We start from the raw sequence: 18,024 nt of genomic DNA, 5'->3' as shown, positions 1-18,024 counted from the left end.
TATGTATAATGCTCCCAGAATACTCTCTGATTAAATGCAAATGTTTGCAGAAGCTTGTGTGCAAGATTGATGATTCTCTGCTTTCAAAATAAAATGTTCAGAAAAAAACGCAAGTAGGAAAGAAAGGTTTTGCTAAATTATAGAGAAATTGTATGTGCTATTTCTTTGAAGTATCATTCAGTAAACTGTGTTGATGCATGCTAGTATGTCCAAAGCATAATCATAATGGAAAAAAAGTGTAATCATTTTCAACAAGATTGTGGGAAACATGAAAATAAACAAGCACTGGCAAAGCCAACCAATCTGACATTGCTGGTCAGTCTTTTGGTTTTGTCAACGCATGTATAGTTTTGACAAGGCTTTTGTAAAACTTTATTGTTGTGGGAGCTGCCAGGCCCTGACCATTGTAACAACAAGCAAAAAAAAAAAAAAACATATTGGTCTAAGAAAAGCACACATTGCCACAGTAGTTCTTGGCACTGAACAAAACTACTTTGTGTGCCAATATGCTCCTAGTGGAAGAGCAGAATGCTGTCACTCACAGTAAAGCCAGGAGATAGATGGATAGAGAGAAAAACAGAATTTTAAGAAAAACAAAATGTCTTGGTTAACGCCAGACCTAACTGGCTGCCCAATTCCTAAATTAAGTCACAAAAGGGCACCCATGGTATATGTCTTTACATTAGTGGCTTTCATGAACTCACAAGAATTTACAGACGTAGACCTGGAAATCCTACTCCTAGAAAATATTTATGAACTGTATTTTAGCACAAGCAAATATGCATGTGTAGATTTGCTTGTGTGAAAATCTGTTAAGCATTTACAAGTTCACTTTCCCTCCACCCCTTTTTTCCCAACCCTGAAAGAAGAACTACTTCTGCCCTTATCAGGAGGAAATTTCCAACCTTTCTCTGTATGGGAAAATATTAGAGAAGAGCTGGTGAAAAACCTTAAAGCATGCATTATAGTAGGTTTGTACGTACTCAAAGGCAGTCCAACTCTGGAACTATTGCTTACTGCTTCCTCCAGCCCCAGTATGTGGATCTGTGGAAAGGTGGCAAAAGAAGGAAATTACTGTGGTAGGGCTTGAAATTGCTAGTATCCAAACCCTGTTATAATATTGGCCCTGGCATAATCAGAAAGGCTGTTATCAGAGCTCTTTCATAATGAGATTGCTGTAATATTTTGTTGCTGCACTACATGGCACCAAAGGGACAGGTAGAATTTTTACAGGACAAGTAGATTTATGAAGCAACCTGTCCTGTGGACAAGTAAATATTTTACTTACCTTCCGCACCCCTGAGTGCTAACTACAAACTTCTAAAACAATGGTAAGGTGACAATACACGAAGGCCACAAAAACACATTTACTGTCCTCTGAAGGGCTGGAGAACTTCACAGAGATTTGGGGGACACATACTTTCAAATGGATTGTCATATTATGGAACACTATATATATATGTCTGACATGAATCTGTTACTACCAGCAGACTGCATTTGTGGATGCTTGTGCTTGCATGCATGAGCACATTCAGGCCAGACCTACGCTATATAAATACAATTACTAGCTTTGCCAATGCTTGCTAATGTATGTAAAGTTCAGGAAGGAAAACTGAAGTTTTTTGTTTTTTTTACATCATTGGGATACCTTTCACATGCCTCTTTACGTTTCCATCCAAAACCACAATGCTACATTATATATCTAATATCACCCAAGGTTGCCCCCAACAATTGTCTTTTGCTCCTTGCGACACATGGTCTCTACAGCATGATTTGGGGCTCATCCTTACGTCCATGTCCATTAGAGTCAGTTTTTAGGGAAATACGGAACATAGAGATGATGACCATTTTATTCAGAAAGATATACGGAGTACAGACTACGTTGCCCTTCCACTTTATCGTTGCAAAGAATATGGTATTTCTCTCCCTTCCTCTCCTACAGCAGTCAGAAGAAATCTTGGGCTACCGGACCAGGAGCGCTTCACATTAGATATCAAATAAATTATATTCCCATGAAAGAGCACACTAACTAGGTCAATACCTGCAAACCTACAAAAATACACATAAAGCATATTTTAAGAAGAGAATACATAAACTGCAAACATCTGCAAATACTTGTCTTCAAAATCACTTGCATTGCAACACAGGGACATGGTTAGAATGAAATATGTGCAGGGTTTATACTTGGAAAACAAATAATGGGGTCAGCACTAATTTCAAATGAGGGATGAAATCATCAAAGCAATCACAAACAAGGAATGGTGTGAGCAAAGGCACAAAACAGACATCTAACAGATTTCTTTAACAGCCAATCAGACACTTAAATAGCTATGACCCCTTGAATAACTACCCTTAGTACATGCAACCACTGAAAACAGCTTTCACTCTGTCACCATCACCTTCCTACTTGAAGAAACACGGGGTCTGTAATTCTGTGATGCCCATATTCCAGTGCAGTGGCGGCCCGTCTTTTAGGGCGGAGAGGCCACCCCCCCCCCCCACCTTTTGCCCCTCATGAAGAGTGTCTGTCAGGCTGAACAAAGGTCAGCCTGACAGACACTCTCCATGTTCAGCTCAAGCAGCCAGGAGCAGACATGCGATTTGCGCACACTCCTAGCTGCCTGAGCTGAACTTTGCTGGGCTGAGGAGGTCACAGCTCCTATGGGCGTGACCTCCTCGGCTCAGCAAAGGTGCCTCGAGGCCCTCCCCTGGGTGATGTGGAAAGCGTCACCAATTGACACTCTCCCTGGGCGCTTCAGGTTTAAGCCCTGAAGCGTCCAGGGCGAGTGTCAATCAGTGACACTTCGTCACAGAGTGGGGTGGGATCAGCAGTCTTACTGACCCCATCCTGACGAGGCTGGGACTGCTGCCTTCCCTCATTGGCTGACCTAAGGTCAGCCAATGAGGGAAGGCAGCAGTCCCAACCCTCCTGGGACCTGGAAGCTGAAGGTAAGTGTGTGTGTGTGTGATGTTTTAAATTGAATGTTTGGTGCGCGCGTGCATGTTTGAGTGTTATGAGTGTTGTTAATGGATGTGATTGCGTGTGTGTGTGTGAAAGAATGAGTGTGTCCGTTCTTTTAAAATTAATGTTTGGTGCGTGCGTGCATGTTTGAATGGTATGAATGTTGTTAATGGATGTGCGTGCGTGCGAGTGTGAAAGAATGAGTGTGTGATGTTTTAAAATGAATGTTTGGTGCGTGCGTGCATGTTTGAATGGTATGAGTGTTTTTAATGGATGTGCGTGCGTTCGTGTCTGTGTGTGAAAGAATGAGTGTGCGTGTGTGTGTGTATGCGTGTCCCGCCCGCCCCCCTCCCTCCTAAAGCTGCCGGCCGCCACTGAATCCAATGATTAAAAGTGCCACAACAATGTTGGAGCCATGAAGCATAAGAACCGTAACATCTATATAGGGGCAAAGTCAGGTCCATAAGCAGGAAGTGAAACACTATATAAAAGTATTATACAATATTATAAGGAGGCTAATTTGCACTGCCAAATGTTTTAATAGCCTCCAGTAGTGTTACCGGAGTGCAAATGACTCTAGTTGGAGCAGAGATAATGGGCCACCATGCTGCTTGGTTAAGCAATAAAATACAGCCATAATAGCAGTGCATACATATTGGCAAATACACCTTTTGCAGCAATTACGTCTATGCCCCTTGGATCTGCTTCAAAATATGACATTAGCCAGACACAGCAACAGGAGATTGGGACCTGGTTCTGCAACTCACCCCATCCCCTTCATCCGTGGCAGATTCTAACATATTACTTTTAATACTGTGAAAGAGATTACCATGAATGCAGTATTATTTACTGGTACGTGTAGGCATCATTCTGTGCTTTCAACGATTGTTACTTATTAATATAAATAGTATGGGGTCGAAATAATTGCATCTAGTGTGTGATTTATAGTTTGCACTGCTGTTGTGGGGTATGGATTGTGGTCCTAAGTATAACTTGCAAATTTCAGTTGCACATCTGCATGAACATCAAGCGGGAAATCCTTAGCAGCCACAGTCTGTCCCACCATGTGTGGTGACATTACTAAAATTCAGATTATCCAACTAATTAGGTGACTCCCTCTTCAACTCATCTCTAAAGGGTTTGCGTTTGGCAGTCACCTCGGCTGCAAGACTCTCATTCTTCAGCTTGTCACGAATCAGCTTTCTTCCATCCGTGTGTTCACCCGGGATCCTACCTCGGTAGCTGCTGGCACCGGGGATCAATCTTGTCCTCATGGTGGCCACATTTTGCTTGATTACTGCAACAACATCTACTGCGGCCTTTCTAGAATCCAGTTACTCTGGTATGAGCCATAAAGGAGCAATGGTGACTCATCGCTCAACCACTGGCTTTGGGCTCCAACTGGCCTTCATAGCCGCTCTGAAGAGAACACAGACATCTCAGGGACAACCTGCAGTACACTGCCAGAGGCTTGTACAGATGGAAACCAGACAGGACAAGATGCTTGATTACTCTTCACAAGGCAGAGCAAAACATCCAACAGCACAAACTACAACAAGAAAATATCACATACCGGAACCCGACACAACACATCCATTAAGGCAAAACCACAGAGCATGCAGTCATGATCAGACATTATCAAACCATTGAAGTTACCGCCCACTCCCAGAAGGAGACTTGCAGTTCCACTGAGATAACTGAACTAACAAAAATCACTCAAAGCAGCTGTTGAAGAGGGAAGCTTTCGAGTAGATCTGATGCGCTGACCTGGGATTAAACGCCTATCTGCCATTTCCTTTCAACTGCTTATCAAACTATTAAATGGTCCTGCTGGCGGCAGAAAATGGAGCTTCGTGGTCGAGGCAAGACCTGAGAAAAAGACAGTGCCTTCAAAGCATAAATGGGATGAAAGTTCAACCCTATACTCCGTTCAGGTGCCCGTTTTTAAGCCTTTTGAGATGTAATTATAATAAACCAATAGTGAGTCAGAGCAATGCAAGCAGCTACGGCTTTCCTTCATTCATTGTTTATGTGGCTTCTACTTCTTTTTTGACACTGTAATTTAATTTCCTATGTGTGCATTAATGTTTGTTTTAGTGTAACATCTGTGAAGGCTCGTTTAGTATTTTTAATATTTTAGTAACTTTAACAATGTTTTGATTAAACCCGAAATAACAGAGAAAATAAATACCCCCACATGACTATGTAACACTTCTGTACTCCATTTGCCAACACTAATCCAAGACAGACCCTTACTCTCCACTGTGGACAGCAGGAACACTTCCCCTAAAGCCACTCTGGAACGAGTCTTCGCTGTCAATATCTGGTACTGCCTCTGATGCAGCCATAACACGGTTCTTACTACTATTCTGCAGAAATGACAAGTATGCACTTTCCTATTGATCACAACAATACACTCTCCCTTAACAACGGGTACCGCTGCAAGTATAGAAAGCACACTTACTCCTACTACAACCTAGGTTTCCTTTCACAGAAATACATTAGGTACTCGCCTACTTAACAAATAGTACTACCTTTTTCTACATCAGGGAATAACTTTTCTTACATCAGGGGTGTCCAGAGTACATGCCCATCTATGCCAGATATTTGGGGTATCCACGGAATATACATTTGCATAGAATACATTTATGTGGAAGTTATTTACACAGTTAATTTGTGCTTGTTGTTTCCGGTGCTGAGCACCGGCACTTATTTTTCAGGGCCGGCGCTTATTCTTCGGCCTCAAGCAGTTGCTGCGAGCAGAAGACACATATGGGAAAGACGGAGGAAGGGAAAAACGAAAAAGCCTCACAGCGGGAGAAAATAGAAAGCTGCAAGAGTGAGCTGACGGGCAAGGAGGGGCTTTAAATAGATTGAAGAGGCCCGATATCGCTTCAGTATTAGGCCGCGTCAGTATTCCCTGCTCCCACACTTAATTGCAGCAGCCGCGTGTTTAAGAGGAGGCCTTTGGGCAACGGCACGTTTTTATTTACAAATTAAGCACCGGGGTAATGTAAATATACCAACCAACTGTAACCCTTTTTGTTAGAATATGTTGTCACTGAGTAATTAATATGCTCAATTACGCAGTAGTATTTCAAAGGAAGATGTTATGCCACAAAAGGTAAAATTAGTTTCTAATGTTATTTTCAGCTTTCTCTGTGCAGAAGCCCTATGACGGAGTGAAATCACTTGTTCTCCGCTTTTCAGGTTAAAAAAAAGGCCGTGGTTGGTTACCAGTGCACAAAATTAATAAAAGATTAGTTTATCCCTAGTCTCGAGAGTGGTGTGCGTGGCATCCCACGGGCCGTGGTAGGTATCTAGCCTGGGGCGCTCCTTATATTACCTGGAGCTGAGCCCCACCAACAATGTGGTGAGCCTGGCTTCCTACATTAGGATGATTCCTGAGGGAAAACACGGGTGGTTAACACTGATGTTTCTTGAGTTCCTTCTTCAGTAATCGCCCAGAAGCGTACGGATGTGCCAGAGAGTAAATGCATCCCTGTAGCTGCCGGCAGCTCCACGGCAGTAAAACAAAAAACAGACTGGCAGCTACAATTTAAGGTTGGTATTAAAGTTTAGCACGTCGTCTGCTTTATGGACATTCTAGCTTACAGGTGTATAACGAGGAAGCTCATTCATTAGGAACCTCTTTCCTGCCCCACCTCTGCTTTTAAACGCCCATCAGATTCCAAAAAGGCCTAAAACCACAATTTCGACAGATATGTGAACCTACCTATGGCCTACCAGACTGTATCCGATTGCCTAAATATCCGGATTGTTTACTGGCATATAATTTTCTCAACAACTGTCTCAGGTTAGGCGGCTTCCCTCTTTGTTCTGATCACCCCTTCCTTCTACCTTCAGTGAGGATCCTTCCGGTTCCAAGAGTGCTACACGAAACAGCAATAAAGAAAAGACAATTGTGGACCTCAAGTCTGACGCAATTGTTGACGTCACTTCCTGTCATAGCAGGACGTCGTTGTTGGCATCCCTCCAATTATTAGTGGTGAGATGTAAACTACAGTCATTGCTGACACCTAGGCGGATGTCACAGTTTGTGCTTCTCCCCAGTTGCTACCGCTGACGTCAAGGTTAATGTCCTTGTGTACTTTGTGTTCGTCCTTCTGTAAACTATTTTTACATATTTGTGTTGATGACTCGTCGATTTTTGGTGCTTGCAATTTGGTTGGGTAATTTTTGTTCACTACTTTATTTTCTGAGAACTATCCGCCAAGTCGCTTCTAAAATTAAATAGAAACAAATTATTGTTTAAGCAAAAGATACAGTTTAACATGTAGACCCCCAGGCCACCCGCATGCACAGAAATAAACAATGAAAGAAAAAAACACAAAGCACTAGCAGAGGGCGGGATGGAGGGTGAACAAGTGAGTAGGTATTACAAGAGGCAGGTAAAGGGACCGGGTTTAATGTGGTCTGAGAGAGATGCACATATAAGGCCGGTGACAGATAACATGCGACCTGGCAGGATAAAGGATCATCCGCCGGCGAGGCTCCGCTCTTCTACTCTCGGGTCATGCCTTCGCGGTAATGGGCTTCATGAGATGTTAACTTGAATCCCACATTCGTGGGATAAAGCACAGGCCTCTCTGCCGACGCGAGACCCTGTGGGAATAGGCGCCCCAGGGTTTGAGGATTAGTGGGGAAATCTAGGCCTCGCTAGTCTTTACGTCAGTCCCCTTAATCCTCCAACGGAGCAAAAAAGGCCTAAACTGAGGGGGCAAGCTGGGCCCAAGCCCGGGCGCCAATATTCTGAGGGGCGCAGCAATGCGCCTGACAATCTCATGCAAACAGCAGCTCGTCCATCCCACTTAGTCTCAAAAAGAGTCCCGTTAAAGTCTTCGTCATCAGCCCTTAATGTGCCTCAGCGTAATTGTTAGCAGCCCCCCCCCCTCCAGTGGTGGAAGTTAATAAAAAAAAAATATGGGAAGTGTGACGCTGCATGCAATGGGGGTGGGGTCAATAAGTGTGGGGCGGGGTCAAAGGTGTGGCTAAACAAAAAATGATATTCTCCAGGAAGGTACATATATAATAACTCACAGATTAAATGAAAAAAAATAAGTTAAAATCAGTGGTATGTGCACTATTGTGTATTATGAAAGATCTATTAGTTAATGCACTGAGAGATCTATATGTAACCAGAAAGCAAAGAATGAAATCTTAATTGGTGCAATGGAGAATTATGGCTTGTATGTTATTAGTGCTAAGAGGGCCCAGCCTGTGACAGGAAGCACTGAGAAAATGTAAGACATTATGTTAAATTTGCATTACAGGCAGTACAAGGGAAACTGCTACAAAATGTGGAAAATGATTTCAGATAAAACAGTGCTTTCAAAATATAGGTTTTAGTAATACCCAGACTGTAAGTAATGATTTATTTTTATGTAACTGCCCTGAAACACACAATGCACAGGTCAGCTGGTAACTCAGTTGCACTACCAGTCGAAAAGAATGTGATTTCAATGAAATAAAACAGAACAGTGCCTACTCCATTCTATTTCTTTAAGCAAGGAGGCACATTGGCATGAAGGCCTGCTTATTAAGCTTCGTGCCACTCCCTCTGTCTCACAGCACAGGAGACTCCCTGAACGAAACTTAAGCTGAAGCATTTGCACGATCGGAGTTGACCGTACCAGGACGATTGGCTTTTAATAAGAAGTAGGGGAAGTTTTTTTCATAGATTTAAAAAGTAGGGGGGCATAGTGCCCCCCCCGAATCCTGCCCACTTCGACCACTGCTCTCCTCACGTCTTCCTCACACGGCTTGCCGCCACACTGGTCACACCGAACGTGCCCCCGCTTTACAACCAACACCAAGTTTCCTTTCCACCCAGGGTGCTGTGCTGGTCTGTCTGATTTATGGCCGACCCTGACTAGCTTTACCTACAGCCCCACCCCAATACCTAATCATCTTTCCGTCTCCGTTTCCCCCCACACTACAGCTAAGGCTGCCCTTGCTGTCAAGGCAGACGTAATTTTTGACGTTAATGTTGTTCTGGGGATTTTGGACATCAACTGGAAGTTGAGATGATTCCTTTATTCTCAGAGCGCCTGCACATACAAATATTTGCCCCATAGATATATACATAAATATATATTTATACCAAGGGAGTAAAAATAACTGAGGCTCAACTACTTGCTATTGAGCATAACTGTACTAATACAAGCACAATCACAAATGTATTACTACAGTGCAAAGATCACGTTCCCGTTTACCACTGCCCTGCAAAATTGACATAAGAAAAATAGTTTTCCTGCCTTTGGGATTACAATGTAACAATTACTTAATAAAGGGAGAAAACTCTCCTAATAGCCACAAGGTCTCTTCAATGCCGTTTTACCTTACAGCTACAACTATTAAGAAAGTCCCTTGCAGTTTTTCAGTTCGTAGTTCTTGCATGTGTATATTTTCAGAATTCATTCTGATGTGTATGTTTCTAAAAGCAGGGGTCTCCAACCTAATCTCTAATAAAAGCTACTTATGTTGAAAGAAAGTCATCCCGAGTCACTAGTATTATAAATTTTGTAATAGCGACCACATCAGACATGATAACACTAGTGGCCACCATAAGCAACATTACCACAAGTGGCCACTTTAGTACATCAAGCAGGGTTGCTAGCAGCTAAGTAAAAAGGGCTTTATCAATTGGGAATGTCTCTACATGCACCAAGGTAATAATATGAATAACAAGTCTCCCAAACACCTCAATTATGTACTGAGATATCGGATATAAATTTGACAATTCAAACACTTTCCTCCAAATGTCAGCTTATACAGCTCTGAAAATACACACATTTCCATGTCTAATGCACACTTTTCAGGTTTGGCCTACATAAATGAATTCAACCAAGCTAAAGTTTTTAATTTGGAAAGATGGGCTGCACACAAGCGAGCTACTCACAGGTAGCTGGAGAGCTACCAGTAGCTCACCAGCTACGTTGGAGAAGGATACAGAACAGGTAACCATGTGATATAATCATGTATTGCAGTCAAGGGACTAACATCCTAAACCACAGTGGGGGCCAGAGGCAGAGTGGTTTGTAAAGGTCGCCAAAAACGTGGGATGGCAATTTAAGAACATATTACATGTTCCTTGTTATGTATTTTTATATAACATTATTATTTTGCGCAATAAGCATAAAAAAAAAATTTCAAACACGAAGAGGTTTACTGAAAGTGAATTATTGGTTTACACTTCTTTATTGTATTGAAAAGAAAAGTATTTATTTATGTAGTGAAGAATGGGAATTTCTGGGGAAAATAGCTTTGCTTTCTTAAAAACACTGAAATAAGAGATAGTTGAACCTACTGCAAGCAAGACAGAGCTACCAATGTTCCCTGAATATTTAGGCTATGATTCGTTTTTTCAGATAAACTGCTAATTAAACTATGAGCTGTGGCTACTCGCTAAGACATGTTAAGCGTCTCATGCAATGTTCTGCTATCGATAGGCTCTGATCGGAATTTTAATATTCCAGTTTTGCTTTGGTTTTAGTGAAGAGGTTACTAATTTAAAAATGGGCAATGGTGAACCTCTGCTGATGCGGTTATAATGGGTACTTGCCTAGAATATAAAAACTATTTCACAGGTCCTTGTGAAATATATATTTATCGCTTGCAGGAGCATTTTCATGTATATATAGTTTCAGGTCAAGCAGGTAGTTATGTTCACGTATATCTTACCCCAACAACTCTGAACAACGGTAATACAGAGCATCACACTTAAACCATCTTCACGTATACGAAATTTTCTCAAAGCCCCTGCAATGCCTATGTATTTTCACATTTCGTAAAGGAACAACTGTCCCCACGGTCCCTGCAGTGTAGGGTACTCGCCAGATTGGTAAACGAAGGCATACCACATCTAAAGCTTAAATTTCATGATCTGTAAGTAACACAACGGCCAGAGATTTGAATCTTGAAAAACCACTCTTTCCGGGGTCGCTAAATAAGCACTGTTTAATAATGATACCAGTTATTCACAGCGCCCAAAGGTATTGGCCAGAAAGCGCTTTATAAAAGACAAAGGCAATAATACATCAAACAGACTATCATTACTCAGTAACGTGTTGTAGACTATTACATATCCAAATACAGGCACGCATTCAAACTAAAGGTGGCATAAAGCGCATTGAAATATTTATTTTACCAGAAGGTGCCATTTGTACGAAGTAAAGCCAAGGCTAGAGAAGTGGTGTTCAGGTAACCTCCCAAAAACCAGAATAACCGCAACCTACCACATTCACGTGCACACATATCACCCGCAGACATATATGCCGACAGCTCTCGCGCGCACACACAAACCAGTGAAGGACGCGATACAGCCAGGCTTGCCGCGCGCACATCCAAAGCATATACGCAAAAATACAGTCCTATCTACTCCACACGCCTGTCCTGTTGTTAATTTGCACACGTAAGGCGCACACATACAAATGCAACAGACCCAAAGATACAGACCTCATCATGAACATACAGACCAATCACTCACATTCAAACTAGCATATCTACTGACACAGACCTACGTGTCCAGCGCACGTATGATATATGAACACCTGCGTATACACACCGATCAAATACACACTCCCACCTATCCCATTCACACATACAGACCTTTCGCCATGCACACATATGTTTCACTCCATACATGTATCGCACACGTACAGAATTACCATGCATGCAGACACACACAGCAGACTCTTCGTACGGCTCCATGCAGATCCATGCACCCGCTCATTCACCGACACCCTGCAGACAGGCTACGTTTCACGGGCTGCCCGGTGCCCAGACACATGAGAGGCTACCTTGTACCCTTCGTACCCTCCCAGCGGTTTTAACACACAGGTTCCGGGGCCCCTTACCTGCATCAGAGGCTTTGCGCGTTGTGACACATGTCCTGGGCCTGTCCACCTCTTCTGGCTGCACAATATCTGCCCTCTCGGCCTTTTGGTGTGTCTTTTTTTTAGATTCCCGGACTAAAGCCTTCCTGTTTAGCTTAATGCTGAGCTTTTAATGGGAGTGAATGGGAGGTGCCAGCTCAGCCGGGGTGACATCACCCTCAGCCAATCAGAAGCAACGTCTATGATTAAAAAAAAAAACTCACTCACAGCACGGGAGAGATGGGGAGCCGCGGGGCATGTGATGCGCATTGTTTCGTTGTTTGGTGTTCACAGGATTAGTAGAAGCAGAATTGACTTCACAGATCATAACACTGAGCAAACGACGCCTGCTGAGATGTAAATCGCCTTTGTTTCTTTGTTTCCCTACTGGAGGAATATGGGAAATGTAGTCTAGTGGGCGCTTTTTTGTCTCCCCTGCAGAGCAGCGCCCAATATCCGTTTTAATATTTATTAACCTGTACAACACAAACATGCTTTACTCAAATGACATTCAGAAAGAGAGTGCAAAAAGTAGCAGAGTACAGTTGGCACAGCAGAAAGAACGCCGATGGCAGTACAGAGAATTAAACGAACATGTTAAAGGCACAGAAAAAGAGGAGGGTGAGAACAAAGGGCACACCATCAACTAATACAGGCAACATCATAGAACACCAGAGGAAAGCAGAACATCAAATAAGACAGAAACATCGCTATACCATACAATGAGAACAACAGACAGCAGAAAGGAATGGAGAGAACTTATAAAACAACCCTAGAAAACACTAGAGAAATACAGAGAACGGCGAAAGCAATGAATCATAAGATATGTTTACGCAAAGCACAACAGACGCAACACACAGCAGATAGCTAGAGCAGTGAACAAAGGAGATATTTGACAAGCATCTTGGTTAATTCACCCTGACCAGAGTTAGTTACTTTCTCCACTGCACCCTGATCTGCATTCGTTTAACTGTTCATGTCCTGTGCCCTGATGTTGTACCTGTCCCTTGTGGTCACTCCTGTATACCTACACTGATGTAAACGTCCGAGTTTAACTACTATTAATGTAACCCGCTGTACCCTGTGTTGTAAAGCGCCCTGATGCCTTCAGGCATGTCCATGCTGTATAACATTTCAAAAATAAATAAATAATAAAGATATATAATGCTAACAACAGAAAATGGTCAGAATACACCAGAGAAGACTGGAAACAACGCATATACTATTGGGTCCACGGAAGAACAATAAATAACTTAGAAAGCTCCAGAGAAAAGACACAGGGTCATAGATAAGGCAGCGAATAAAGCACATATCATGGAATGGTACAGATAGCATTAAAGATCAGGGGATTACAGAGAAAAAGCAAACCAGCCTAAAAACAGAAGATGGCTATGGGTATACAATGGACCCTTGAGAGAACATCAAAGGAATATAAGAAAAACATAGGAATCATAGTTAATGCACGAGAAAAAGGACATATAAAATGGTACTGAACATGGAACAATATAGAAAAGGCTGAGAATCTTATAGAAAGCAAAGAACAATGGATATATTCTGGAAAGACGATAGAACATCAAAGAACACAGAGAAAAGGCACAGTACGATAGATAAGGCAGGTAACAAAATACATATCATAGATGGGTCAGAGTACAGTTAAGGCAGACAAAAGAGAAAAGATGGAAAACATTACAGAATGCCGAGAACTTTTGATGGACTATGGAACTCTGAGGGAACATCAAAGAGCACAGAAAACAACAGAGAAAAGACAGAACAATAGATTAGTCAGTGCACAGAGTGTATACCGCAGAATGGCACAGAAAGCATTAAAGAACAAGTAACGAGAGTGCAATAGAAACACAGCAAAATAATCTAAAAGAACTCATAAAAACACTTTACTGAGAACGCATAGAGCAATGAAGAGAATTTTTAGAACCAGGCCATGTGGCTTGAATGATCCACATAGCAGTATCAGGTCTGAGTCCGCCTGTTGTCACTACCTGACCAGGATAATGGACACTACAACTGTGGTGAATACCCAACACTCCTTGTGGTCCCTTGACTGTCCAGAGGTAGCTGTGATCATGCAGCCAAGGTTTACTCAGAAGAGGCAGTGTAGGTTAGGCACGAGGTTTCTGCAATAAATAAAGATCAAAGTCCAGCCAGAGGAATTGATTTTATACAGCTTAGATAACTTTCCTTCTACTGGTGGTTGTTTTTTTGCTGTTTCAAAGTCCAATAAAAATGATAAAACTAAAAATGATTTTATTTGCAAATATATGAATAATCAGTTGGAACGACAAACACTAGTTACAGCAGGAAGTCCTTTATGACCCCTAAAAAGATGTCACACAGCATAACAAAACCAAGACTGCAGCTACCAGCTACTAAATGAATGGGAATGAAAGGTAACTTATGGGCAGGCTTCGTGAAGCCCCGGTGGGGAAAACAAAAAACAAATATCCGCAACCCCCCTGGCCTTTAGCTAAATCTGACACCCTGTAGGTAGTTAGAGGCTCTATGTGACTACAAGGAGATACAAAGAAGTAAAGATGACAGACAGCATCCCACAACATATGCTTGGCACAGAATAGTTCTTATTTATACACAGTGTAGCAATATTGGGAAGCAGAGGGTGCTCTTATGCTGCAGTTATGACTACAGACAGAAAGGTTTACACCCCACAGGATTGTGGAGCCTGTGTTTGCCTGGGACTAGGTCTCGTACTATCTAATGGGCAAAATTGGGTTGTATTTAGAAATCGACTGAAGACTTTTAGGAGCACTTGTTATATCTTGAGATCCTGACACCATTGTTTTGGGACACCAGGTTTGTTCATGTGTCCGCATCACAAAATCCTCTGGTCACTCTCAGGATTCTCTGGTGTTAGGATGCACTTGGCGTTCACAAATCGGGGCATCAGGATCACTTTGAAGGCTAAGATTTCAAAATCTACTGGTTGAGATAAAGTGTCTCTTTTGCAGTACTTTATGTGACAAGTCCCTACATTTCTAAGTTCTACTCTGACTAGAGTTATGGCACTCAGTGGGCAGGGTGAACTTGGATTTCTACGAGGCCTAGTCCAAGTGGCCATAATAGGAACTATTGAACCCCAAATACCAACTGGTCACAATATAATGGTCACAATATAGAGGGACAAATTATTGAACCGGTAAGTGCACTGAGGGAGGTGAAGATTTATTATTCCTAACTCCACATCTGTTGTTCAGCACTAGTTCTCTCCCCTATACTGACTGGGACAACACTGTACTATGCAGCCTCCACAAGCCTGCCTCTGAGCTTAAAAATGTGCTCCATGCAGCCGCTTGCTTAATCAAAAGCGCAGGGAAAATATCCCACCTTGAAAATCTTGCATTAGCTCCCCATTTAGGGCAGAATTACTTTCAAAACTGCACGTATCATGCACAAAGCAGTACACTTCGGTCAGCCCTTATACCTGAAGAACATATTCCACTAGAGGCATGGCTCGTCACCTCCATGAAATTCATGAACAAAGAATCCAAGATCCTGAAACAGTCGTTCTCATGCCAAGCACCTATAATCTGGAACCATTGACTGAAGGATCTCAGACTGAATGAAACCCTTTACTATTTCGGAAATAAACACCTACCTTTTCAGAATATATCTTAATGTCTAAATCTTGTATTCTTCATAGTATCATAACTACAGCATCTTCACATCTAACCTGATGTGTTTTACCTGCTGCTTGTTACCTTCAAGGACACAGCATATAGAGTTTCTTCTTATTAGAAGCAATTGTCTTGTGTTTTAACTCTATATTTTGCTGTTATATGTTAAGTATTCTGCCACCTATGTGAGTAGATCCACACTTTACAACTATAAAACAATAAAAAAAAAAAACTTTTGTCAACCTGCCGGCATCACAAATAGGGGCCCCAGGTCTTGGTTTGATGGACGCTGGTCCCAGTGGAGTGGTCCAATACAAGAAGGCAGGTTTAAGATATAGGGATTCATTGGAGCATGGCGCGTAAGCCTGCCTGGAAGGGTCATACGTCAAGGACGATTAAATGCACTTGCCATGTGGTGAGTGGGTTTTGGTTCTCACCATAACAGCACTTCTGCCAGTTCCTTGAGACAGTTAAGCTCCCAACAGTGACTTGCCGGCTGGTTGATGACGGCACTGAGGTTCTCCTTAGGTTGGGGCAGCTTCTGGTCCACGGAGAAGCACTTCAAGTAAGAGTCCAGGAAGAAATTGTTTTAGCTTTGTCCATGCTCAAAGAAATGGAAAGCACATAACTCCAACATCCAGGATTTTTTTTTAGGTCCTCACACATCTTCATACAGTAGCTCTTCAAAGTACTGGTTCCAGAGGCCGAGTACTTATTTCATTCTGCGGAAAAAAGGAAGGATCCTTCTCTCACTCCACATGTGGCCTTCCTGGGAATTATGAGTGCATGCCCACTCAGCAAAAAAAAAAATGCTCTTTTCCTGGGGAAATTAGCACATACTAGCTTCCAGCTCCAAGCCAGACATCTCTTTAACCACTTTTTATATGGTCTATAGGGACAGGATGCTGACAGTAGTTCCAATGGAGAAACGGTCATGTTAAAAGATTATCCTACTACTGGGGAGTCACAATACTGAAAGCAAGTGTCTCTCTTGAGGAGAGCTGGATTATACGTGTTAACATAAGCTTGTCATACAATCATGGGGTACCAAGGCATTGCAATAGGAGACTGCCTAAATCTTACCCAGTGTGGTTAGTACACAATAAGTGGTAAAGTTACCATACTGTAGGGACATCTTGACCATTTTAGTCTTTTTAATTTCGGTCCCATGTCACTCCCTCCATATAATTGTAAAATATTAGAACCCATTGTTATGTTATGATATACAGATTTATAGAGAACACTATAATCCTGGAGGGTGTCCTGGTGCTGAGCAGGAATGAGTCTAACCAAACCTAGGGTCCATAGGACTACTCAAAAAGCCAGGTCTCCAGCTTCTTGCGGAATTCAAGCAGTAAGAAGGAGGCTCTTATATGTAGCAGCAGGGTGTTCCAAGCTTTATGAGAGATGTAGGAGAAGGCTGGACCGCCTTTAGATTATTTTATCCTTCCAATCCATAATCTTTCCTCTCCAGTGCATTCTGATTTCATGCCGATCATTCCTCTTTCAAATATTCTTCACAATGCATGGCATATTTTTTTTTTGTACCTACTGTGTGTCATCCATATGTTGTTTTTGGCATGATGGGCCCTTCTAGTTTCTTGACCTACCTTTCCTTATTGGGTATTTCAGTTTCTGCATCGGTCTGGCTTTACTCCTATGTTTCAGCACCCATTATTGTGAACTATGTTTTTTTTCTCATCTCTGTTCTTGATCCTTTTTTAGGTCGCAGTCTACCAGATGATGCAGCTGTCTGGTTTGCTAATGACATCTTGGTGACTTTCAGAAAGTTGACCTAGGTATGCATTCCGCCCATTGATTACCATTAGCTTTGGAACTCACATTTTCTGGCTTCCTGTTTGCTGGCTTTTATTTGCTTTAAGCTCTCTAGGTTCAGTTCCTTCCTACTGTTGCCTAAACCATGTTTACTGTATCCTTCCACAAACTCGCTTTCTCTAAATAGGCCTTCAAATCTTCTTATCTTGTCACATTTGCTGTGGATTCAAAAGCCAAGGTCAAATATCAGGCTCTGTTTTCCAAGGACACTTGTTTACTTTTTTTCTCTGACTTCAATGTGAGAGGATTTATATGACAATATTACTGGAAACTGGGGGTAGGAAAGATGTTTTGTTCTAGCATACAACAACATTTAAATTAACTGTGTAGTTAGTAACACAAATGAAGCACATTTTTTGTTGTTTCTGAAGTGTGTTGGAAACAAATACTTTAATATGATCAAAACAAATTATTACACTAGGCGATGAATTTCCACACATTTTCATTTGTGCACTGTTTAGTTTTATTAGTAAAACTGTATGTCTGTGCAAATCTATTGGTCATTTCTACGCCAATCCACTCTATTCTACTCTGCACCACTCCACTTTACACCACTCCACACCACTGCACTCTGAACCACTCTACTCCACGCCACTGCACTCTGCACCACTCCACTCTGCCATTGCACACTATGCCCCTCTACTTTACCCTGTACCAATCTACTGTATACCAATGCACTCTT

At 42.1% G+C, this 18,024-nt stretch overlaps 1 protein-coding gene across 5 annotated transcripts in view; it reads right to left on the bottom strand.

The window, feature by feature from the left end:
* Window positions 1-12,007, bottom strand: part of LOC138259402 (dual specificity protein phosphatase 10-like) — a 39,449-nt gene extending 27,442 nt beyond the window's left edge. For 2 of the 5 annotated variants that reach the window (XM_069207141.1, XM_069207142.1), the window contains exons 1-2: window positions 11,842-11,977; window positions 6,699-7,206 (exon numbers count right to left, since the gene is read on the bottom strand). The gene's annotated coding sequence lies outside the window, so the exon portion shown is untranslated. Of the gene's footprint in view, window positions 1-983; window positions 1,045-6,698; window positions 7,207-11,841 lie in introns of all 5 variants that reach the window. The other 3 variants (XM_069207140.1, XM_069207143.1, XM_069207139.1) reach the window with 3 other exon arrangements.
* Between the last annotated feature and the right edge of the window lie 6,017 nt (window positions 12,008-18,024).

Source organism: Pleurodeles waltl, chromosome 9 (genome assembly GCF_031143425.1).
Source record: "Pleurodeles waltl isolate 20211129_DDA chromosome 9, aPleWal1.hap1.20221129, whole genome shotgun sequence".
Taxonomy (NCBI): Eukaryota; Metazoa; Chordata; class Amphibia; order Caudata; family Salamandridae; genus Pleurodeles; species Pleurodeles waltl.
Note: the sequence above shows the minus strand (reverse complement) of the source record. Positions and strands in the feature narration are given on the sequence as shown.